The sequence below is a fragment of the Schistocerca americana genome, chromosome 9 (assembly GCF_021461395.2).
Source record: "Schistocerca americana isolate TAMUIC-IGC-003095 chromosome 9, iqSchAmer2.1, whole genome shotgun sequence".
In the NCBI taxonomy this organism is placed as follows: Eukaryota; Metazoa; Arthropoda; class Insecta; order Orthoptera; family Acrididae; genus Schistocerca; species Schistocerca americana.
Window position 1 is genome coordinate 216,108,142 of NC_060127.1, and position 26,204 is coordinate 216,134,345.

Here is a 26,204-nt window from a genome sequence, read left to right on the forward strand (position 1 = left end):
GAGATGGTAGAGTTTAAGAAGGAGAAGTTAGATATGACTAATCAATCAGAAGTTTCATTTAATTTTGATGATTCTGGTATTGGAGCTAGTTTTTTGTCACCTGAGTGTGATAAAAAGCCAGCCAGTGAGCAACCCAAAGATGCTGGGGCTGTTGATCTAAATGTTATATTACAAGCAATAGCTGCCAGTAATGCACAAATGACAGCTGAATTAAAGTCTGAAATAAGTGAACAGGTCAAAAGCAGTAATGCTGAATTAAAATCTGATATAATTGAGGTAAATAATAGGATTGTGGCCAGTCAAACTAATTTTAATAAACGATTGGAGGTAATGGACGATACCTTCAAGGCTGGTTGCAATAAGTTGAAAGAGGATCTAGACAGTTTGAATTGTAAAATTGATTACAATCATGAGGATATTAAGAAAAAGGTTGCTCAACAATTTTCTGAAATGTATAAGACAACAAAATCCGAAGTCACTGAGGTTCGCAAAGACTTCCAAATGGAAGATGCGAAGCTGGAGCACAAGTTAACAGAAAAGATCGAGGCGGAATCTGAACTATGCTCAGATAGATTTAAAGATGTTAATTTAAAAGTAAACATATGTCAAGCAGAAGTAGAAGCAATCAAAACTGACACTACTCATATTGTACAAAGAGTAGACAATGTTGAAATGAAAGTAGAAAATATCAGTACTAACATTGCTAACATTGAGAGTAAAGTAGCGTCAGTAACTTCTGGTAATGGTAGTATACAACAAGTTGTAGCTGCAAACGCCGCTTTTATCGGGTGTCGGCAGTTCTTGCGGTTTGATCCAGATAAAAATATCCACCCGCTAGATTTCTGGAACGATTTTGAAGATGTGATTCCACCAACTTGGTCTGAACGAGAGAAAATCTCATTTATTAAAAGCCATTTAGCAGGTGACGCCATGCGTTGGTCAGCTGATGTTATGTTAAAGTGTAAAACATTAGCGGAGTTTAAAACAGCTTTCATTAATGAGTATTGGTCTAGCAATAAGCAAAATGAAGTGTTGAGAGAATTTTGGAGTGGGAAACGCTTCAATGCAGGCAAGGAATCAATTAAAGAGTTTGCTAGGTCATGGATTTCACGTTTGTCACATTTGGACGAAAAGCTGAAACCGGAAATGGTAATACTAGGTCTTGAAGCCAAACTGCCATGGTATTGGCAAACTAGAATTATATCTGCCCCTAGAGACAATCTGGATCGTTTCATTGAGTATTTGGAACGTGTAGAACGTGTTGCTGCCAATGAGGAGCAAGCACGTAATAACCGAAATGCCAATAACAATAATAGTAATTTTAGGAACGAGCAAAATGGCAATGTAAACATCAGAACAGTAGGTGTTCGCCATCCTAAGAGAAGTAGGAATTGGGGAAATAATTATCAGAACCAACAATGGCGTCCAAGGGATAATAATTTTGTTCCAAACAGAAATATGCATGTAAACAACAGTACGGAAAGTAATGCTGTGCCAGTCAACTATAATGAAACTAAAGGAAACAGCAGTAGGCCGAGGCAGGAAAACTAGTTCCCGTCTATGAGGACACTGGCGCTCACCAGGCGGTTACTTTTCCTAAGCCAGTAGTTAAGGGAATTGGTAAGACAGATCAGAATACTCAAACTGAACATGTGGATGAAGAGTCGGTAGCACCTAAGAATACAGCAGAAATATTAGATCACTCACAGTATTTGTTAGATACCGTGTTAGAGACGCTTTCTAAGTGGGAAGAGAAAGAGAAGGCGCAGCAGTGTAACGATAGGGACGAGCTACAAAATACTGAATTGACAGGTGAAGAAGCAGAAGAGATTCATGCTTATATTTACGATGAGGATGATGTGCTCTTATCTAAAGTGCCTGTGCAGGATGTTGATAATGTACTAATAGATTTAGGACAGGAGATAAGTGAGAACGTAGAGGGTAGGCTGTTGAGGGTCGATGAACATGGTAAAGACAAGCTTACAGTAATGATGGTATCAGGACTAAGAATAATGGGTGCTACTGGCAAGGTTTCAAAAACGGTAAAGCAAGAAGCTTTACTGCCCTTTAACATTAATGGTAATTTAATTGATCATCCATGTTTAATTGTAAACAATCTCAGTATTGAGGTTTTAATTGGCATAGATTTCTTGTCAAAATATCAGAGTGTTGTTGACTTTGAAAGAAGCCAGTTAAAAATGGTCTTTCCAATAACTGGAGTAATTATAGTACCTTTTAGTGATAAACATGTAGTAACTAATCATGAAACTTGGGAGCTGCCTATACGAGTTCTGAAAAATAGGAGGTATTGGGACGAAGGTGTTAATCTTAGTAACAGTAAGCTGAACACAGAAGAAGAAGAAGAAGAAGCAATTATTTTAGACAAAATAAAAGCTAAATTGCAGGAAATCTATAAGATTTCAGACAATCAAAAGGAAGAACTGAGACAGGTTCTAAAAAGGCATCATAAAGTATTTTCAGATCGACGTGGCGTGGTCAAAGATTATGAATGAATGCTGTAGGGAGGAGGTTGTTCTGTAACCTCTACACAGTGTGGCAGCTGTGCAGTCCCAGCTGTGTGAGATCTTCTTTCCCATTTCAGATCTCACTCATTCTTCCTCTTTCCTGTCCTCAAAAATTTCGACCTCTTCTTTCATACTAAAAATTTTCCGTTATGACTATTAATACAGCATTAAACCAATGAATGCTGTAGGGAGGAGGTTGTTCTGTAACCTCTACACAGTGTGGCAGCTGTGCAGTCCCAGCTGTGTGAGATCTTCTTTCCTTTTCAGGTCTCACTCACTCTTCATCTTTTCTATCCACCTAAAATTTCCAACTCTTCTTTACAGCATTAAGCTAATGAATGCTGTAGGGAGGAGGTTGTTCTGTAACCTCTACACAGTGTGGCAGCTGTGCAGTCCCAGCTGTGTGAGATCTTCTTTCCCTTTCAGATCTCACTCATTCTTCCTCTTTCCTGTCCTCAAAAATTTCGATCTCTTCTTTCCAGACATGAAAATTTCCTGTCATGGCTATCAAGCCATGAGTTATGTAACCATTCTATCTACTGATTAGTGAAGAAAAATACCTAATGTGACAAACCTAATAGTGACAAACAATAGAGAAGTATGACGTAATTAAGATGCCCTGGTAATATAGTAGTACAAAGTGTTGTTTTATTGGAAATGGTCCACCAACAATATTTTAAAAAGATGTATAAATTCATGTACAAGCAGGATCTGAAGTGGTAGTGAAACCTAGTGTATGCATTAGAGCTAACTAAGAAATAGTAAAAGAGATTGCTTAGTGTTAGGAAAAATATGCAGATAAGTTGTAAGAATGAACTCACCTGGTGTAGCAAGGAAAGGCAGTGTAATAGAATTGAGCAGTGTTTGTGGTTGAGACGTGAAGGACACGTCCCTGAAGTATTTATAAGGTTGGAGCTGGCCATTATTTTAGTGTAGTGTGTGACAGGATACACCTACACGTATTGAGGTTATGAGTTGGAGGCGTGAATGCGACCATAGGTACCCTTATGTTAAATGAGACAGAGCAGCTCATGGTGTCCTATAGGTTTAAGGAATTTAGCATTACGCTCGTCCATAATTACTTGATGCACTTTAGTGGTAGGTCTGAGAGAGACTACCTGAGGTTTCAGCGTCCGATCGAGTGGAAATGGATTGCCACGTGAGCAAACTAATCAGCTGCAGTACACTATGAATATGAAATAAATTTGCTATCCTATGCTTTAAATATTAATAGAGTGAGTGTTAAATAAGTACATACACTAGCAAAATAAATAAATAACATACTGACAGACGTGAAACATTATTTTAGCTCAGCATAAATACGCTTCAAAATAAGTAAGTACCTAATTGCAGATGTGGAACTGACAACAGCAGATGACCAATAAGTGGATTTAGTAGTCAACTAAACGTAGTGTGTTTTGAACACTCACAACTGTACTATTACCAAAAGTTACTTACATGTACTAAGAAGCTGAGAAAACAACCACTAATCAAACTCATACTATCTCTAAGAATAAGGTAATCAAAGATGAGTCAGTTAAGTGCTTAAAATACAAATGTATCAGGAATGTACCGAGCATTGGTTCAGTGTTCCGGCCCAGAAATAATAAATTCAGATTAAATAGGATTTATGATTATATGCCTTGAGCATAAAATTTTCTCTTGTAAGTGACTAAAGGCGTTTTGAGCCAATTGTTGACCGATTTTACGACAGTTAAGTAACTGTAAGAGTAGAATTGAAAAAAAAATTCTGTTAACTTTGTTCCAGTAACATACTGAAGGATAAAATGTATATATCCCCATTTCATTGTGACTCACCCATAGATATTAAGTGAACAGAGTCTGAGGCACTCTTTTTGTTTGTTCTACAGGACAAACCAGATAATGGCAGCCTGGTAGCTGCGTGAAAGCGTGGAGTGACTTGGACACAACTCACAGTGACCCCTCCCCTTTCCCCATGTAATTGAGAGGGAACGTGAAGGACGCACACCATAGCAACTTCCCCTCTTCTACCCTTGTGAATGGAAGTGTAGAACGCCAGCCAAAGCGGCTACAACCACGTGTGTAAAAATTATTTGTGAACTTTTCTTTCAGGTTTAGGAAAGACTGCTAAGAGGTAATCATCTGTTTATGTATCATGTTATTTTATTTGAATTTGTGTATGTAAAAATGTATTTAATGGATCTAAGATTTTCATAAATTTTCAATTTGTATGTGTTTGTTTGTCTAAGGCAATATATATGCCAAAATATTTCATTGACTTTGCTTAAAATTTTGAGTAATGACATTGTTTTTAAAGGCAGTGAACATGCCTACAATTTAAATAATTAATGTAGGTAATCAGTTTTCTTTGATGTTTCTACAGGTTTATATTTCAATTTTGATTTTTCATAGGGAGTTAAACTGTACTCTTGCTTCCCTTTTTGTAATTAAATTTTTTTTTCATTCATTAACATTCATAAACAAAAAATTTAAGTAGAGGGTGATGTAGGGAAGCAGCCTACTCACGCTGTAGTAAATTCACATCAGTTTCCATTGTGTGCCAGCCAGTCTGCTGTAACTAGCTCTGACGTCATAAATGTTGCGCAATACCTTAAAAATCAAAAAATCAAATAGGGGTAATGCAGGAGTAGGTTTAATAATGAATAGGAAAATAGGAATGCGGGTAAGCTACTAAAAACAGCATAGTGAACGCATTATTGTGGCCAAGATAGATACGAAGCCCACACCTACTACAGTAGTACAAGTTTATATGCCAACTGGCTCTGCATATGACGAAGAAATTGAAGAAATGTATGATGAAATAAAAGAAATTATTCAGATTGTGAAGGGAGACGAAAATTTAATAGTCATGGGTGACTGGTATTCGAGTGTAGGAAAAGGGAGAGAAGGAAACATAGTAGGTGAATATGGATTGGGGCTAAGAAATGAAAGAGGATGCCGCCTGGTAGAATTTTGCACAGAGCACAACATAATCATAACTAACACTTGGTTTAAGAATCATGAAAGAAGGTTGTATACATGGAAGAACCCTGGAGATACTAAAAGGTATCAGATAGATTATATAATGGTAAGACAGAGATTTAGGAACCAGGTTTTAAATTGTAAGACATTTCCAGGGGCAGATGTGGACTCTGACCACAATCTATTGGTTATGACCTGTAGATTAAAACTGAAGAAACTGCAAAAAGGTGGGAATTTAAGGAGATGGGACCTGGATAAACTGAAAGAACCAGAGCATAAGGGAACAATTGACAGGAATGGGGGAAAGAAATACAGTAGAAGAAGAATGGGTAGCTTTGAGGGATGAAGTAGCGAAGGCAGCAGAGGATCAAGTAGGTAAAAAGACGAGGGCTAGTAGAAATCCTTGGGTAACAGAAGAAAGATTGAATTTAATTGATGAAAGGAGAAAATATAAAAATGCAGTAAATGAAGCAGGCAAAAAGGAATACAAACTTCTCAAAAATGAGATCGACAGGAAGTGCAAAATGGCTAAGCAGGGATGGCTAGAGGACAAATGTAAGGATGTAGAGGCCTATCTCACTAGGGGTAAGATAGATACAGCCTACAGGAAAATTAGAGAGACCTTTGGAGATAAGAGAACGACTTGCATGAATATCAAGAGCTCAGATGGAAACCCAGTTCTAAGCAAAGAAGGGAAAGCGGAAAGGTGGAAGGAGTATATAGAGGGTCTATACAAGGGTGATGTACTTGAGGACAATATTATGGAAATGGAAGAGCATGTAGATGAAGATGAAATGGGAGATATGATACTGCGTGAAGAGCTTGACAGAGCACTGAAAGACCTGAGTCGAAACAAGGCCCCCGGAGTAGACAACATTCCATTGGAACTACTGACGGCCTTGGGAGAGCCAGTCCAGACAAAACTCTACCATCTGGTGAGCAAGATGTACGAAACAGGCGAAATACCCTCAGACTTCAAGAAGAATAGAATAATTCCAATCCCAAAGAAAGCAGGTGTTGACAGATGTGAAAATTACCGAACTATCAGTTTAATAAGTCACAGCTGCAAAATACTAACACGAATTCTTTACAGACGAATGGAAAAACTAGTAGAAGCCAACCTCGGGGAAGATCAGTTTGGATTCCGTAGAAACACTGGAACACGTGAGGCAATACTGACCTTACGACTTATCTTAGAAGAAAGATTAAGGAAAGGCAAACCTACGTTTCTAGCATTTGTAGACTTAGAGAAAGCTTTTGACAATGTTGACTGGAATACTCTCTTTCAAATTCTAAAGGTGGCAGGGGTAAAATACAGGGAGCGAAAGGCTATTTACAATTTGTACAGAAACCAGATGGCAGTTATAAGAGTCGAGGGACATGAAAGGGAAGCAGTGGTTGGGAAGGGAGTAAGACAGGGTTGTAGCCTCTCCCCGAAGTTGTTCAATCTGTATATTGAGCAAGCAGTAAAGGAAACAAAAGAAAAATTCGGAGTAGGTATTAAAATTCATGGAGAAGAAATAAAAACTTTGAGGTTCGCCGATGACATTGTAATTCTGTCAGAGACAGCAAAGGACTTGGAAGAACAGTTGAACGGAATGGACAGTGTCTTGAAAGGAGGGTATAAGATGAACATCAACAAAAGCAAAACGAGGATAATGGAATGTAGTCAAATTAAGTCGGGTGATGCTGAGGGAATTAGATTAGGAAATGAGGCACTTAAAGTAGTAAAGGAGTTTTGCTATTTGGGGAGCAAAATAACTGATGATGGTCGAAGTAGAGAGGATATAAAATGTAGGCTGGCAATGGCAAGGAAAGCGTTTCTGAAGAAGAGAAATTTGTTAACATCCAGTATTGATTGAAGTGTCAGGAAGTTATTTCTGAAAGTATTCGTACGGAGTGTAGCCTTGTATGGAAGTGAAACATGGACGATAAATAGTTTGGACAAGAAGAGAATAGAAGCTCTCGAAATGTGGTGCTACAGAAGAATGCTGAAGATTAGATGGGTAGATCACATAACTAATGAGGAAGTATTGAATAGGATTAGGGAGAAGAGAAGTTTGTGGCACAACTTGACCAGAAGAAGGGATCGGTTGGTAGGACATGTTCTGAGGCATCAAGGGATCACCAATTTAGTATTGGAGGGCAGTGTGGAGGGTAAAAATCGTAGAGGGAGACCAAGAGATGAATACACTAAGCAGATTCAGAAGGATGTAGGTTGCAGTAGGTACTGGGAGATGAAAAAGCTTGCACAGGATAGAGTAGCATGGAGAGCTGCATCAAACCAGTCTCAGGACTGAAGACCACAACAACAACAAACCTTAAAAGTCAAGCAAATGACCTAAAACTTTTCTAGCATGTCAGGAATAATACTAAATTAATGTGTGTTAAATATCAGTTCGATAACTTCAGCCATTTTCGAAATTTGGACGTTTTTCTGGAAAAATCATTGGCGCAACAGAAAAGAGCTAGAGACTTCAAAATTTATATTTAGATTCATCTTTCATAATGATTTATTAAAAACAGTACTTTGGATTTCACAAATTAAGATTTTAGTGGAAATTCATGATTTTCTGGTTTTCGTCTCAAAACTGAAGGAAGCAAGATAGATTAAGTAGGCTAATAAATAAGGCTAGGATGTTTAGATTTAAATAGGTTGGAGGTCCGCTATGACTAGGAAGATGTGAAAAGTTTCTTTTGAATACCTATAAAATTATAGCGATAGCGGATCTCAAAAGGGCCAGTTCAGAGCTCATCTACTGCGTGCAGTGTAATTTAATTAATTCTCTCGCCCAAAATATTTAACTTAGCCACGTCAAAATTTTATTATCAATACTTACCTGCATGCTGAATGCTCCTTTAAATTAAGAGCTTCATCGGCCATCAGCAAAGGAAGCTATAAATTATTATGTAACTTGAAGTGGTGCGTTACTAGCCCAGCGGCTAGTCGAGAGAGCCGATTTGATCAGGCGTTCCCTTAGCCGTCCGCACCGCGGCTTTATATATAAGAACGCTGCGCAAGGAAGCAAGGCCCCAGTTCTCTCCAGACGCTGAATGACACGCCATCTGTGTCGGGAGTCGCGTCGCATCAGTGTCACTGCTACAAGCAGCCTCGGGTGCCATATTAAGTTACTAGAGATACGCGGAACCATGAAAACATTCCAAGTGAAGTGTTAATTCTGGGATGATTTTCATTATCTAGCTTCAGTTTGCATATTGTCGTATTTTCACGTGCCGTCGCGGGACAGACATTCTACCAAATATTTAGCGTGGCGTTTGATGAAATATTTTCATCAAATTATGGCGAGCATTCTTTGTAACATTTAATTCGGACATTTATAGTTGCATCAGCGCATTAGACTCTGAACTGCTCTGTTAGTTAGGTTGTAGGGATACTTGTGTTTTTTATCAGTGAATTTCAGAATATACTCAACTATTTTGGAAAACCGTTTTTGATTAGAAATCCCGGACAATCTCCTAATTCCTCAGAGCTATAAGCTGCAGCTATAATGATATTCTCAGATAAAGTGGGCACTAGGATCTCTAATTACTGGCTCCACGTTAAATCACTTTCTGGGTGCTAAAAGGTAAATAGAGAGCCAGTGTTGAGAACGGCGAAAGACAGCATTAACAACATTCTAAAAGCCAGAAACTGATTCAACATGCAAGAATTTATACAGCAATCAGATTTTATAATTTTCAAATTAATCGCCGCCCCACAACAAGACGCCGAGATAAATGTGTATGATCTCCGTGTCGAAACATCCCACATTCCATTCATCCTGATCCATTCGTTACGTGCATCGGCGGCAATGAGTGATAGGAAAGCTGTTGTGTGGTGGCGAATAACAATAACAATGGTAGTAATTACAAATCAATAATCAAGAATGTTTACTGCATTACAGACGATTTACAAAATAACCAAGAATGGCTGAGTGTTTAATTGGCGCACTGAGTAGGTGTTCTTACCACTTTGTTACTGAGTTCTGTTCTAGTTGTTTGCAGAGAGAAAACAAAGAACCCCGTAACCATACATATCGCTAGTACAACGAGATATTACCTATCATCTATCCTTGCTTTACAACACGAGACGAACATGGCGTCACTGAGCTGATATTTGAAATACATTTCTATTTTCTCTCTCTGTCTCTCTCTCTCTTTTTATTTTTATTTTAATTTTTTGAGGAAAGCATCGAGAAGCGCGATAATAAGGAAGTAGGCATATAACCTCTGTTTGCAGTTATTTTCATCGGGACACATAATGCAAAAATACAACTTTTAAGTGTGTTATTGCGTAATTCCAGTTATTGACAGTCTATTTGTGAGCTTGCTCGCATTCAGTGCGGTGAAACCTATCACAGAAGCAAGCAAACCACAAATATTTCTTGCACCATGCGCAACACATAAACGAAATCTTGCTGCACTGACGTGTTGTCCGATATATTGCACGGAAAACATATCTGATTCATGTCGCTAAATACAGCTCTATCAGATATCAATTTGGAAGCGTACCAAGTGTATAAAAGTATATCTTGAAATACGCAGAAAGGCCCATAGAGGTATTCGACTGAAACGTAGCCTTGACCAAAATTGTAACTGGGGTCGACAGCATCGGCAGTGCTCGGCCGGTTACTTACGTTTACTGGCATCAAAGCAACAGCATGAAAACACAAAAATGATAATAACCCGAAGATCATTAGTTTTGGAACCCATAGAAAGTAAAGCAGTCATCAGTCACAAGAGCGGTTTGAACACCACATTGCTTTAATAGGCACGGTCTTGTTGGAGGTGGTATGCTGTTGCTTTCATCCGACCTTTGACTTGACTTACCTAGCCAGTTAATAGGGGAACCTACAGTTTTACGTGGCTTTCGGACCACAGTGCAACTCGGCATTTTTCACATCAACAAACACTGCCCCAGGGGAAATATGTGTAAAACGGCACATAAAAATCGTGGGACTGGTGAGGGATCAAACATGAGACCTTCGTATCCATAGTCTTGCTCTTCATCACCTTGCCACCATGCAGCCAACACTGGGGTTTCTGCTTGCTATTAAAATTAAGGATCTCTCGTTTGTGCCTGCGTTGGCACTTGCGTGTCCCTTAATAGACCTTACCTCTGGGATTACCCTCGTATACGTGTGTGTAAACGCCTTCCAATGCCCACTCAAGGAAGACAAGGATCCGTAGTCTAGCTTCAATATTACAAATACGCCTCTGTTTGTGGATGAACGCAGACTTTGGTTGATAATAATTTTGAATATTTATCAGTACTGTACCCATTGGTGTGAAACTCGCTTTCTACCAATGATTCCCACAGCTACAGGAACACTACTTTAATACCTCTTACACAAAATACTTACGCAGTGCTATCAGACGAAAAGAACAACCTGACACAAACTGTGGGAAGTTTGTTTTACAACCTTCGTACCTGGATAAAGAGCTTTTCCTATTTGAGATATCTGTGAACGTTGCTGCATAAGACGATTTAAGAAGAAACTAAATTCCTTCAGCTACGCCAATGTTTAAAGAAATCGTGTTAGCGGCACTAAATAGTGGTTTGTAAATCGTTTACCAGCCGTACTCTGCCGCATTTCGCTGGTTCGAAGGCAAAAAGCTTACTGACAAATTTCACAGAAGGAAAAGGGGGACGAAATGTCTCCCACTCGAAGGTCATGTAGTTTTACTTAAATGATTACAAAATCGGGTAAAACGAACAATGAGGTTGTCAGTATAAGCACACTACTGTTGTCAATGTGATGTTGCACCGCCCAGGGCCTGTAATGACAAAGGGCCCGCTTAGGTCAGGCATATTGTACACAGAAGTGGAAGGGAGAGCACCACTAAATTCTACAATCCGTAAGCATTGCATACACACAGAAATTACTGTTACAGTGGACTTATGGAGCCCAATGAGTGAATTGCATGTTTTCCGGTGAGAAAGAGCACTGGCAAACAGTCTTCGCTACATTAGGTTACCTAAACTGGCGTCACTTTGGGCTAGAATTGATGGCCAGCGACTAAGTGTAAGGACAGTGAGTCGGATGCGGGTTTTGCTACTGTGAAATACTTTCCTTACATTATGGAAGCGAATATTAAATTTGAGCTAATATTGCGAAAATTTTGGACTTGGATGGCTTAGAATGAAAATCTTTCTGTTTATTGCAAAGGAAAACAATTTATTTTCTAAAACGTTCTGTGTCATACACGACTTGAAACAGGTCACGTCGACCAAATCATACGGAAGAACTGACGGCGACGTATATTGGAAGGCAGTAAGATCCCTTGGCTTTTGGTTTGGCAGTATTCGACAGCCATTTCTAGGCGCAAGTAAATGAAGAAAGGCAGTGCGTTTTCGTTATCAAGTAACGTCTTCATCAATTACTTTAGTTTTAATGTGATCTACGAGTAATTGCTGATGTTTGATATTAACATGACAGGGATTCCGTAGACAAGGAAGGAACTTGTTCTTGGGCAACTACTTTTATAATGACCAAAAGGACTTAAATGATCTTCAAGCACATGTGTTCCAGCAGCGGTACGAAGAAAATGATAGTAATAATGACGGTGATAATCGAATTCTCCGGTAACTTCACAATTCACAGTGGATTTTCTCGAACTAAGAAATTTCCTGAATTAGTGAAAATTTCAAAATGGCTTCAAATCGAGGCTATGACGCCTAGAAGAGTCTTTACATCCTGCAGACATGAGAATAGCATAATCTCCACGTCAGAAGCTTGCTTCTACTTAACCATTTATTAGACTCGCGTTTTTTTTCCACCGTGACAAGTTTAGTACGCTAAGCACATCATGCATTACAGCACATTCCTGGGGCTGGGAAGTATGGCCACAATGGTTCGGTGGTTCAGATGGCTCTGAGCACTATGGGACTTAACTGCTGAGGTCATCAGTCCCCTAGAACTTAGAACTACTTAAACCTAACTAACCTAAAGACATCACACACATCCATGCCCGAGGCATGATTCGAACCAGCGACCGTAGCGGTCGCACGGTTCCATGGTTCGGTGGAACGAACTATCACAAGTGCAATATGTGAGTTCAGGCATTTACTTTTAAGAGGCACAAACAGATTTACTTTACCTATGGTAACCTCAAGAGAAAGCTGTTATAATCCAGAATCCGCATTAAACATCACGTTCCTTCATTCCAAACTGGGCAGAGCCGGTTCACGTTGGAAAATGACATAGGTGGAGGTCAGGGTAAACAGAAATACTGTCACCAGTAAACTTACTTACATTAGAAAATTTTATTTTGTTTGATGAACTGTTAGCCGTCTAAAGGAACAGTGCTCTTATTTTACTTGTACTTGATTGAACTAGAGACGTTGAAAAATTTGGTGCTGGACTGTGATTCGAATTCGTATCTCCTCTTTCGAGGATCTGAATCTCTCGGAACAGTATAGTTCAATCATTTCATTCCTTTTCCCAAGACTGTAGTCTTCTCTAGGTCTCCTCCAAAGGTAAATATGTGGGTCCGAATGCTGATCCAGTACAAAAATATTCATAATTTCATTTCAAGCCCTATCACGTGCACACCGGCCTGCTAGTGAAAATTAACGTGCATTTTTTATGTCTGTTCATGTTGCCAACAATTTCTGGACAAACACGCACACATCTTACTGTTGGTGAGTAAGCAATTGACACTTAAGCAATATTCGTGGACAATAAAGAAGAACTATAGGAGTGCGGTTCGATTGTCGCTCAGGCACAAAAATTTGTGTCCTTATTTTAGATTAAACACTTAGTAGCTGGCAAGAAAAACAGATACGTAACATTTGATTTTACTTAGTTAACAATCTGATTACGTCTTGATTTCGTATCTCCGTCGCAGAACTTCACATCACGCGCTTCATCTTTAAATTCATACACACATCGTTACTTCTGAATTGAGGTATATCAGACATCTTTCATGGTCAGTTAACAGGGATGAAAGGGTCTTGATAGGAGTCCCGGTTTATTACAAAAACTGTCGTCTTTTATTTTCAAGTTTAGATTTGGTTACTGATATAGGCGAAAATTTCGGTACTTCATGACTCTACATGGATAGTCAGCAATATGATATGATATGATTAGATTAGATTAGATTAATACTTGTTTCATAGATCATGAATACGACATTTCGTAATGATTTGGAACGAGTCATTTTAATGAAAGATTTCTCTAAATACCAGTATTCAATTTCTTTACAACAATTTTTTACTCTCTCTCTCTCTCTCTCTCTCTCTCTCTCTCTCTCTCTCTCTCTCTCTCTCACACACACACACACGCACACACACACACATACACACACACACACACACACACATTCTCTTTTTATTTTTATTTGTTTATTGTGCTCGACTATCGGCGAGGCACGAAAACGTCCGTGAATGAGTTTCTTAGTTTTGAGTACAGTTACTTAAGAAATATAAAAACAACTATGAGAGTTACTGATTTATGATGCTTAGTAGCAGTCAGTTCTGAGTATTATTAGTAACTAAGCTCCAGTCCCTAATCCTAGTTACCGAAATGCGAATCAGACGCATTACGTATTCCAGGCCGCAGCAGCCGCGTCTTTGAGACGCCAGCTATGGTCATTTCCCAGCCCGCTGTAGGATCACATCGGTTCGTCTTCTTCCTGCTGGTAATGTAACTGAGATTTGGCAACAACGCAAGGTATGTTTGGCAACTCTGTGATCGACGAGTTACTTCCTGGTGTGCACGGAATTAAGCCTCAAAGTTCACTTGATTTCTCGTGTCGTTTCCATTGAATAACCTGAGTTGTTATCGATTGAGATGTAACGGAAGATTGTAAATTTACGGTTTTCAGCCCAGCAAAGTCATTGAACGTGGCAATCGCAACTAATCTCGTACTGTAAATAGCGGTTTACGAGTTCTAGCCACTATTGGCCTCGCAAGAGGAAGGCGCAAACCGTGATTATCCGCTAGCTCTGTGTTGACGTGCTGGCCTGTGGAAACGCGGCTGTTATGGTTCGCGGTTCCAGCCGCCTTGAAGGTAACGTTTTTGTACCTTCTGTGTGAGAGCTGTAAGCAGTCAGATCAAACATCTATAAGCAAATCGTAAGAAAACGATTTCAGCTCATAGTGCAATGGAGAAAAACTCACAATGCTGCACAACAGGAAACGTCTCTTTCCGCTGCTGACAAGCAAATTTTGGGTTTCTAGGAATACGTAACTTTATTTATGAGATGCCACGTTTGCATACCTGTTGAGTATGACACAGCATACCATTTAAACACAGACCCAATCGAAAGATAAGTGAGTAGTGTTTTACTAATTCGTGTTTTGTTAAAACAGGCTTACTTTCGTCGTAAGGTTATCGTGGGTAGTTTTATTTCATTTCTTACAATACAGTGCACAGTTTTCGTAAGTTTTCTTTTAGTGTTGTTAAAACAATACTAAACATGAGAGAGAAATTAATTATCAACGATATATGTGATTTCTCTGATGTTATCTGTAACAGTCTGACAATGCACATGCAGTTTATTGATTACATGCACGTAGAAAATTCGTTCTGAGTTAAAGTTGTCAAACAAGGTTTGAAGAAGAATGAAATGCCACTACCAGACGACAGCTAATGTAGAAAATACTTTTCTGACTATTTTGGCACGATGCACTCCCCCCATACATAATACAAAAGCTTTGAGCCCATCTGCTGCCTGGCCGTCTATTAAACCTGAAAAGAACAAAATGACGCAGAAGTTAGCCTTTTTTCCACATGCGACTATTTTGGGTTGAGAAATGAAGAGAATTATGTTCAAAGTCCCATTAAATTGTTAACTTCAGCAGACAGCAGAATTGCGTTTTAAAAAAAAATGTAGTAGCGAATGTGTGGTGTCACCGCCAGACACCACACTTGCTAGGTGGTAGCTTAAATCGGCCGCGGTCCATTTAGTACATGTCGGACCCGCGTGTCGCCACTGTGTGATCGCAGACCGAGCACCACCACAAGGCAGGTCTCGAGATACGGACTAGCACTGGCCCCAGTTGTACGGACGACTTTGCTAGCGACTATACTGACGAAGCATCGCTCATTAGCCGAGCAGATAGTTAGAATAGCCTTCAGCTAAGTCCATGGCTACGACCTAGTAAGGCGCCATTTGTAACATTGCATGTACCTCAAGATAGAGTCTCACTCGTATCCTTAAGAATGCTGTATACCAAAGGACGATATAAAACTTGAGTGTTCTAGTAGCTACGTTCTTTTCTTTATCACATTCATTACGAATCCTGTTTCAGACCTCTATCTAGCCTACGTGAGATTACGCGTGCCTTTCGGCTACTTCAGTGTGGCGTAGCTGTCTTGTTACGCCACAACAGTTGGCGACGACTTAACGGAAAGGGTCTTGTTCTTTCTAATTGCTTACGTTTACTTGTGTCATGGCTTCGCCAGATGTACTGTCCGAATTTTATCGCTTGCAGAATCAGCAGACGCAGGCGTTATTGGATGCCCTTGGACAGCTCGTCCAGGGTCAACGTGCACTGCAACACGATGCGGCAGCCGCCGCTTCACCGCTACCGCAGCCACAACTCGCAGTTGCACCGCCTTTTAGGCCGTTTGACCTAACGCAAGAGACATGGACTGAGTGGTCACGCCAGTTTGGATTTCATCTCGCCGCCTACAGAATTCAAGGTAATGAGCGGCAGCCTCACTTATTCTCCTGTGTCGGTGTGTCCACCTACCGTGTGATAGTGAAATTGTTTCCCCGACGCGACGTAGCAACTCTGTCCTACGAAAAAATTTTGTCGGCATTGGACGCCTATTTCAAATAAACAGTTAATGTAGTTGCAAAAAGGTATACTTTCCTTCGTACAAAACGTACGGCCGGTCAAACTAATAGGGAGTGGGTTGCAACATTGCAAGGCCTTACAAGGGATTGTGCTTTTGAGTGTGAATGTGGACTCCCTTATTCAGATACAATGGTACGTGATGCAATTGCACAGAACGTTTCTGATGTTCGTATACGGGAGCAAATTTTGAAACTCGATAATCCCTCCCTTCAACAAGTGATTGACATATTGGATAGACAAGACACGCTTGACTTTGCTCAGGACTCATTTGCAACTTCGCCAGCCGTGTGTACCATTAACCGGCCCGCCAGGCGCGCTGCGCGGCCCGGTAAACTGCCCTCGCACATGTCCGCGCAGCGGCCGCCACGCTCTAACCCAGGTGTGCCGCGCCAGCATACAAATGTAGTGAAATCATGCCCGGGGTGTGCTACTAGACATTCGAGTGAACATTGCCCGTCACGCCAAGCTATTTGCTTTTTCTGTAATAAGAAAGGACATGTTCAAAGTGTTTGCCAGAAAAAGCTCAGATCAGACAATCACAATCATTCCCGGCCTTTTGCTTTGCGCCAGAATCGAACCAAGGACACTCAGGCTCGTGGACCTTCGCCCATGGACATTCATGTAGTTAATTCCGCTTCGTCCAGTGCCACTTTCTCTAACAGTGACTGTGTTCGTCCCACAAATACTGTGCGTCGACGTCGCCGGAAATCACGTCAATTAGCAAGTGATGCTGTACCTGTATCAGTTCAAATTGCACAAGACAATCGCTCTTGTCGTCGGCAGGACAATAAACTTTTTGTAGATTTGGACTTTAATGGCAAGGTCATACCATTCCTGCTCGATACCGGAGCTGCAGTTTCATTGCTCAATCATGGCACGTACAAACAACTGGGCAAACCTCCGTTGCGTGCCGCAAATGTTCAGTTAAAAAGTTATTCAGGACAGCTTATCCCTGTGTTCGGACAGTGCACCCTTCTTGCAACATACAAGGGACAAACAAAACTTGTGTCATTTTACGTTCTTCGTTCTTCTTCTGCAGTGAACTTGTTTGGTTTAGATTTATTTCAGTTGTTTAACTTGTCTATTGTAAATCAGGTCCTATCAATGATTCAGACTGTGCCTTCAGACAGTGTTTCTCGTCTATGTGAAGAATTTGCCGACATTTTTGCACCGGGCCTTGGTTGCGCTACAAACTATGAAGCACATTTGGAACTGAAAGTCAACGCACAACCGAAATTTTTCAGAGCGCGCAATGTTCCTCACGCATTGCGTGATGAGGTCGCAAGATCATTAAATGATTTAGAATCACAAGGTGTGAGTGAATGTGCGCAATGCCTCTTCCATTTCAGCTCCGCTTCATTGCTTACGCTGTACAGGTGTTCCGTTTCTCTGGACGACGGAATGCGAACGCGCTGTTCGCCAGTTGAAATCGGCGTTGCTTTCTAATACTTGCCTTACGCCATTCGATCCCCAGAAACCCCTTTTGTTGATGGTAGATGCATCGGATTTCGGGGTCGGTGCTGTGCTTGTGCACAAAGTTGGCTCGCATGATCGCCCTATTGCCTTTGCGTCCAAACTGCTCTCACCTGCGCAAAGAAATTATTCCCAGATAGAGAAAGAAGCTTTGGCTCTCGTGTTTGGTGTTACTAAGATCCATGATTTCTTGTATGGTCGTCCCTTTATCATCATCACAGACCACGAACCTTTGACATCGCTTTTTCATCCGAACAAGCCTGTACCTCCGCGTACAGCGCAGAAATTCATTCGCTGGTCTATTTTCCTCTCGCAGTACCGCTACGATATCTTGTATCGGTTCACTGCTAAGCACGGAAACGCCGATGCGTTGTCCCGTTTGCCTGTTGCTGAGGATAGAGCATTCGATTCTTCCGAACTTGCTTGCATGTTCATTGATGCGGAAACCGATGAAGTGGTCGAATCGTTTCCGATTGATTTTCGTCGTGTAGCTACAGCCACTGCTGCTGACCCTGTCCTTGCTACCGTTTTGCGTTTTGTTGCTACGCACTGGCCTTTCTCAAAGTCGCGGATCGAGGATCCGTTGGTTCGCCGATTTTTTGCTCACAAGGAGAGACTTTTTGTTCGACGTGGTGTTTTGTTGTTGCGTTCTGATAATGATCAGTCCCGAGTCGTGGTCCCACGTTCGTTACAGTCCTCTGTCTTACGGCTTCTCCACCAAGGACATTGGGGTATAGTGCGAACGAAACAACTTGCTCGTCAGCACTGTACTTGGTTCGGAATCGATGCTGCGATTACGAATATGTGTTCTTCTTGCATGGCGTGTGCCGAACAACAATCCGCACCGCCGCGGAAAGTCTTTGCATGGCCAAAAGCCACTTCCCCTTGGCAACGCTTGCACATAGATTTTGCTGGTCCATTCTGGAATGCTCGATGGTTGGTTCTGGTAGATGCCTTCAGTAATTTTCCTTTTGTTGTCCGGATGTCTTCCACGACGTCCTCTGCCACCATCCAAGCGTTGTCTGCTATCTTTTGCATTGAAGGTCTTCCGCAGACTATTGTTTCCGACAATGGCCCACAATTCATGTCCGCAGAATTTCAGACATTCTGCCAGGCCAATGGTATTCAACATCTGACATCCGCGCCATTTTCGCATCAGTCAAACGGTGCCGCTGAATGATTGGTCCGGACTTTCAAGTCACAGATGTTGAAGTTGAAAGAGTCGCATTCTCGGGAGGACGCGTTGTTGCTCTTTTTGTCATCGTATCGCTCTCAGCCCCGAGATGGTCGCTCGCCGGCTGAGTTGCTCCACGGCCGTCCTCATCGAACCTTGATGTCTTTGCTGCACCCGCCGCATCAGGTTCCTGTGCAGCGGCAGACTCCTGCTTTTGCTCCAGGCGACGTTGTATTCTATCGCAACTATCGAGGTTCACGGCGTTGGCTCGCAGGGCGCATTCTTCGCTGCCTCGGCCGCGCGATGTAATTGGTTTTGGGGGCCTCTGGTGAGGTGCGTCGGCATCTCAATCAGCTGCGCCTCTGTCGTCGCACGGGTTCTGCCGCTCCCCATCTGCTTTCAGCGACGGTGCCGTCCGGTCAGCGCCCTGGGGACCCATCTACTGGCTCGCCTCATCCACAGGTGTTCCCGACGATGCCTTCCATTTTGCCCCATGGCGACGCGCCGCCGCCGCAGCCTGTTCTCCCGCCGGCGCCGCCCGCATTCGACGCTTCGCTGCAGCCGCCAAGCGCCTCCCTGGGTCACGCGCCGCCGATCGCTTCCCGTGACCAGCTGTCCTCCGCCATGGAACTCTTGCCCGCTCCGGACCACATCGCGTCTTCGCGCGTCGGATACCCCGACGCAATGGAGGTCGACCCTTCGGCCCCTCCCGTCTCATTACGGGCGCGTACACCGCATGTTGACGTGCACCCTGGACTAGGTTTTCAGGCGTTTCCTAGCTCCCCTCGGACCGAATGGCCGGGTGCGGGTGGCACGGCCTCGCCTGTTGTTAGGCTCCCCACCTCATCGTCAACATGGGGTCCTCCCCACGGCGGGCGGAAGCCTTATAACACGACCGTTCGCCGATTTGCGGGGGAGGAATGTGGTGTCACCGCCAGACACCACACTTGCTAGGTGGTAGCTTAAATCGGCCGCGGTCCATTTAGTACATGTCGGACCCATGTGTCGCCACTGTGTGATCGCAGACCGAGCGCCACCACAAGGCAGGTCTCGAGATACGGACTAGCACTGGCCCCAGTTGTACGGACGACTTTGCTAGCGACTATACTGACGAAGCATCGCTCATTAGCCGAGCAGATAGTTAGAATAGCCTTCAGCTAAGTCCATGGCTACGACCTAGCAAGGCGCCATTTGTAACATTGCATGTACCTCAAGATAGAGTCTCACTTGTATCATCAAGAATGCTGTATACCAAAGGACGATATAAAAGTTAAGTGTTCTAGTAGCTACGTTCTTTTCTTTATCACATTCATTACGAATCCTGTTTCAGACCTCTATCTAGCCTACGTGAGATTACGCGTGCCTTTCGGCTACTTCAGTGTGGCGTAGCTGTCTTGTTACGCCACAACACAATGTAATACAACATGCGACGTCTTATCAACAGTGCGCGACGCTTACCGTTACGCTACTAGCTGTGACGTAGCTACAGCACCTCTGGAGGTGAACAACAGTTCCTCCAGAACTTCGGCACTCCACAGTGCTGTGAGATAATGCATATGGCCGGATCCAGACTTCTGAGAGACAGGCAGATACAGCATTTCTCTTGTACTGCACGATGGTTTCAACACACAGATAGCGCAATAGAGTAGCTCAAATGGAAATGAACACTTCCTATTTAAATTTCTGCATGCTGCACTGTTGGCAGTTCTGTGTAAGTGGCAGTTACGTTATTTTATTTCGGTGATTACAAAATAGAGTCGAATGTATGCACTGGGTAGCCAAGGCAGCTAGTTCATGGCGATTCGGTCAACAAAGTAAATGAATGTCCTGAACATCCTGCAAACCACTACAGGGAGCCTGTGTGTCAGAATTCTCATCTTGAGTGCCGCAACGGTGTTATGATAGAGAAATGGGTCATAGAGTACAGGGTTTAGTGGTCTGTTGGACTGATGATAGTTTCATATGACGATGGTCTCGGTTCAATTCCAACTTCTGCCGATGTTTTTTGATAGGGAGAGGCAGATTCTATTCTCTTCTAGCTACGCCAAGTGAAGAAGACATAATGGCAATGTGGTCTGAAAATTCACATTAAACATGATATTCCTTCTCTACCAAGTAGACGTTAGGTGGAACCACAATAAAGTAAGGTGTGTCGACATGTAGAAACTCTATCACCAGTAACCTTTCTTATACTAGTTATTTATTTCAAGTGACGAAACAAACGGTATGTATGGTCACAGGACACTTATTCCATCTTTTATTTGAGCTTTTGTATATCGATAAAATTGGTTCTGAACTGGGAATGCAACTCAGACCGCCCTTAACGCGGAATTTGATCCCTTCGTGACAATACAGCTCGACTATAACTTGTTTGTTCCAAACTGCAGATTCCTCAACATCTCCACATATTGCGCATGAATGGGTTGGAATTCTGGCCCGGCACTAAAGATTTAATTATGTATTATCAAGCTCTAGCATGAGAACGCCTATCTGCTGGTGGATAATAATTTTTATTTTTAATGCATTTTCATTCGTTGTCAACATTAACGATATCTGACGTTTTTGACTCCCATTGAGACACAGAACTATTTGCGAGATCACAGTAAGTTGAAGGATGTTATTCCGAGCTGCTGGTGGAGAAAACTTCGGTAAGTGTCGTCTCTTTGTGTGTAGTCAACACCGATATGTGTGGGGTTCGATTCTCAGTCAGCACTGAACACTTCGTCATATTATTTCTAGTTCAAACATGCTCACATGTCGCTGCTGGTGTAACAAACCCATACTTAACGTTCCTTTTCTCTAGAATATAACAGCGATATGTGCCGGGTTGGAGTCCTGGGAAGGAAAAATTAATGTTTCGTCTCGTCATTTCATTTAATACATCTAGCTACTGCCGAGAAAAATCCGATATGTCAAAGTTGATTGTGCTTCGATAACAATCCGATTAGGTTCTGGGTTCGAATCCCTGTCCAACACAAAGCTTTACCTCACTACATTTCAAGTAAGTTACTTGTGAAGAAGCAATATTTAACATCTCTCGTAGTTCGTTAACAGGGACAATAGATGCTGGGTAGGAATTCGCGACCGTTAAAGATGTTGACGTTATGTATTTTAAAGTTGATATTTGTCAACTGATACTGTCTAAAATCGAGGTATATCACTCTCTTTATACCTAGTCAGGAATGACTGTTAATTTCTCTGTCACGAAATCTTAGTTTGCATGACGTGGGTTTGAATCCATATGCAGAACGAGTCGGTTCGTCGTGTCATTTGAAGCTCATACATATTCTGAACTAGCTGCTCGTGAATAACGTAAATTGTTAATGACATTTTGTGTCAAATAACAAGTATGGTATGTTACTTTGAAGAGGAAATCATGAATACGACGAACTTACTACGTGCATTACCTATCTGACGTAATAATGAGGGTGCTAACATTTCATTCACATTTATTGCAATAAATGTGAGCTTACAAGCCTTAAGGACAGTCTTATCTGTGATGAGGTGTTCCCTGATACTTGTAGTATCGTGGTATTACTTTACATCTTGTGTTATTGCGATACAGAGCAGTGTTTTCTAGTGGTGATTTGTTGGAACCATTTTCAACAGTCAAACGACTGTACCAAGGAGCGATTAGAGGACCTGCTAGACAGCTGCGTTATGTAGGTCGCATGGGAATCAGATGAAATGCAATTCTGGTCGTTCGGATACTTTTGAGTACGACTGTACATAAAATCAGAAGTTAAATATCAAATGTTTTCACCAATAGCGAAATGCTGGGACCTTAATTGACGATAGAATTGTTTTTGCCTGACTGGGATTCGAACCCAGCATCTAGCACCGTCGTTTTCTAGCCAGGAACAGACGATAAATAGCTATGGTTGCTTCACCAGTAGCGAGATGGGCACATGTTTAGCTAGACATCAGGCGACGAAAAGTTCTGTGCTGAATTGAATTCAAACCCCGCACACATGGTCATGAACAAACTTTAACTATCAAATTCTTTTCCAATAATAGCTAGGAATGGCATGTTTGTACTTTCAATGATGTCATGGAAAATACTCTGCTGGCTAGAAGTTGAATCCACAACATGTCGTCGTTGGTGATCACAACGAACACAATGTCAAACCCAAATCCGTTTTCATCAGTAGGATGGAGAGGAATGTTTGAACTTGAAAAGATGTAAGGAAACGTTTGATCTTGTAATGTTGTGATAGAAAGCTCATCATGTGGCTGTGAGTTGAAACGAACACGTTACAACTGACAGCGCACGAAGAGACGTTGAAAATGCAACTATTTTTCACCAGTAGTTCGGAGTGCACATGCTAGGACTTGAAATGAAATAATGAATATCTTGTGCTGATCAGGATTCGAAACCAGATAGGGGCCTTTCGAGGACGCCTAGAAGAGTTTGCAATCTTCGGGAGCACAGTGAAATCGAATTCGAATCCCAGTCCAGCACCACAATTTTCGACGTCTCAGTTTCAAATAAAGTAAGAGCCTTGTGAACTTACATGGCCATTGGTTCATTAAATGAAATACGTTTTCTAGTTTACGACGGCTTGCTGGTGACAGAGTCTCTGCCTTACGGGGTTTCTCCATCTGTCACAGCTCAAACGAATGCTTAGTCGGCAGCGAAGGGATGTTACCTTTACTGCGGATATTGAACTACGGAGCTTACTGGCGTTCTGCACTTGGCGTTACTAGGGGTGAAGGAGAGCTACTTGTGTTTGTTAAAAGTCTACGACTGACATGAGATGTGAACCTACACGTCTTACACATCAATACAAAATTAATCCACCAGACCACAGAACCCCCTGCCAAGCACATCATTATGAATTGCTGAGTATTCATTTAGATGTAGATGCAAATGTCAAGGGACGGTAACAGGAAAGAGAGCGGGACCTGGGAATAGATAAAAGTGCAGAAGTGCAAAATATAAGCGTGAAATGCTTCCAAAGTATTGCTTACTTAGATGTGTGCCACAGTTCGTTTTATCTTAGGACCGAGAGATAAGGAAGGACTGTTCTCAGAACGAAGAATGGGTTATAGTGAAGGGGAGATCAAAGAATACTGTTTCATAGGTGGCGAGAGGAATGATAGAGAGTAAAGACAGCAGCAATTAAAAGAGAAAATGTAGCGTCGTTTTCCAATGACCGCTAGATTTGTTTACAAAGTTTTGGGGCAGTGTAATAGAAGGGCACTTGCGGCGATAGTGTCAGAGAGAGACAGAGTGTGTGAGAGAGAATAGAAGAGATATTAACAACGAGTAAACATAAATGTACAAATGTGTGTGAAACCTAATGGGACTTAACTGCTAAGGTCATCAGTCCCTAATCTTACACACTACTTAACCTAAATTATCCCAAGGACATACATACACACCCATGCCCGAGGGAGGTCTCGAACCTCCGCCGGGACCAGCCTCACAGTCCGTGACTGCAGCGCCTGAGACCGCTCGGCTAATCCCGCGCGGCGAGTAAACATAATATGATATCGTTGGCGTATTGTGTGGAGGACGGAGGGTGTATTCATGGATGGAGGGGAAGAGAGAGAGACGTATTTGAAATAACAAAACCTACTGTGACAGAGTCTATCTACGCTGATTAGTTTGTAACTATGAAGACAGGGTATAAATGGAATCAAAAGCCCGCATCTCGTGGTCGTGCGGTATCGTTCTCGCTTCCCACGCCCGGGTTCCCGGGTTCGATTCCCGGCGGGGTCAGGGATTTTCTCTGCCTCGTGATGGCTGGGTGTTGTGTGCTGTCCTTAGGTTAGTTAGGTTTAAGTAGTTCTAAGTTCTAGGGGACTGATGACCATTGATGTTAAGTCCCATAGTGCTCAGAGCCATTTTTTGAAATCAAAATAGAATACTTAACAAACTGTATATTCAAAAGAAACCCACTTGAATTAAAAGGGCAACTCATAGGAAAGCTAACCCATATTGTATCTTTTCTGTTGCCACGTGATCTTCCACTAGCTCCCAATGAGGAAAAATGACGAAAAAGAAGGTATAACAAAACATTTTAAGAACTCTAATATTTTATCCAGAATCGTTCATTATTTTGTACTTCTATTACGCGTCTTGGCATAGAATGTATAAGCCGTCGGACGTAAAAGCCTGAAGAAGCAACTTCCTCCCAGGCTTCCAGGACACAGTCCCAAAGAGCGTAGTTGGTTGGTTTCGTGGCCAGTTCTCTGTTAACGTTCTGGCGACCTCAGCCCACATGTTTTCCTTGGAGTTCATATCAGCCGCCCGTGGCGGCCGGTCCATGACGTTGACGCCAATCGTGGAGAGCCGCTGCTGAACAAATGCAGACTTGTGAACGGGAGAATGGTGCTCTTCCAATGTGACGTCCCCTTCTGCGTACAGCATTCGCACTGACGGAAGCATCACATTTTCCAATATGTGGGCATTATGCGCGCTGTCCAGAGTCAATCCAGTGAAGAATTCCCGCCCCTCTCGCAGAATTCCAACCCCAACAGGTAACAGATAGCCGGCCACTTCTATTCGTCGTGGTTACATATTCGCGTCGATGGCGAGTCCCTTGCGGTCTGTAAACGATTCGTGGACCGTCGTTATTGGTGGAAAACACCTTCTCATCAGTGAAAATGACGTTGTCCCACGACGCCCTCAGATGGAGCTCCGCAAATGCTAGCCGGTATAAAACGTTGTCTTCGCTGAGCTCTTGTTTCACGGCGGATCGTCGTGCATGCAGTCCAGCGTCCCTCAGCCTTCAGCTAATCGTGTCACTGGAGCCGGGGAAGTTGGTCTCCCGCCGCAACTGCTTCGCGTTCAGAAAGGGATTTTATTTGCTCCTAGACACTAGGTCCCTGTCTTCCTGCTGTGAGATCACTCTCTTCCCGCCTGAGCCAGGAGCCCTGTTGGTGGTGCCTCTTTCAAGGCAGATCCTCCACCATCTCGTTGCAGTGGTATGTGGTACGCCATACCGTCTGCCAGCTTCTCTGGTGGAAAATCCTCCTTCCTCAATGAGAGTGACGACTCTACCTCGGCCGAGCGGTTCTAGGCGCTTCAGTGTGGAACCGCGCGACCACTACGGTCGGAGGCTCGAATCCTGCCTCGGGCATGGATGTGTGTGATGTCCTTAGGTTAGTTAGCTTTAAGTAGTTCTAATTTCTAGCGGACTGATGACCTCAGATGTTAAGTCTCATAGTGCTCAGAGCCATTTGAACCATTTTTTGACTCTACCTCGAATAGACCTCTCCCAGTGAGCCATTACGGCAGATAGCCTGATG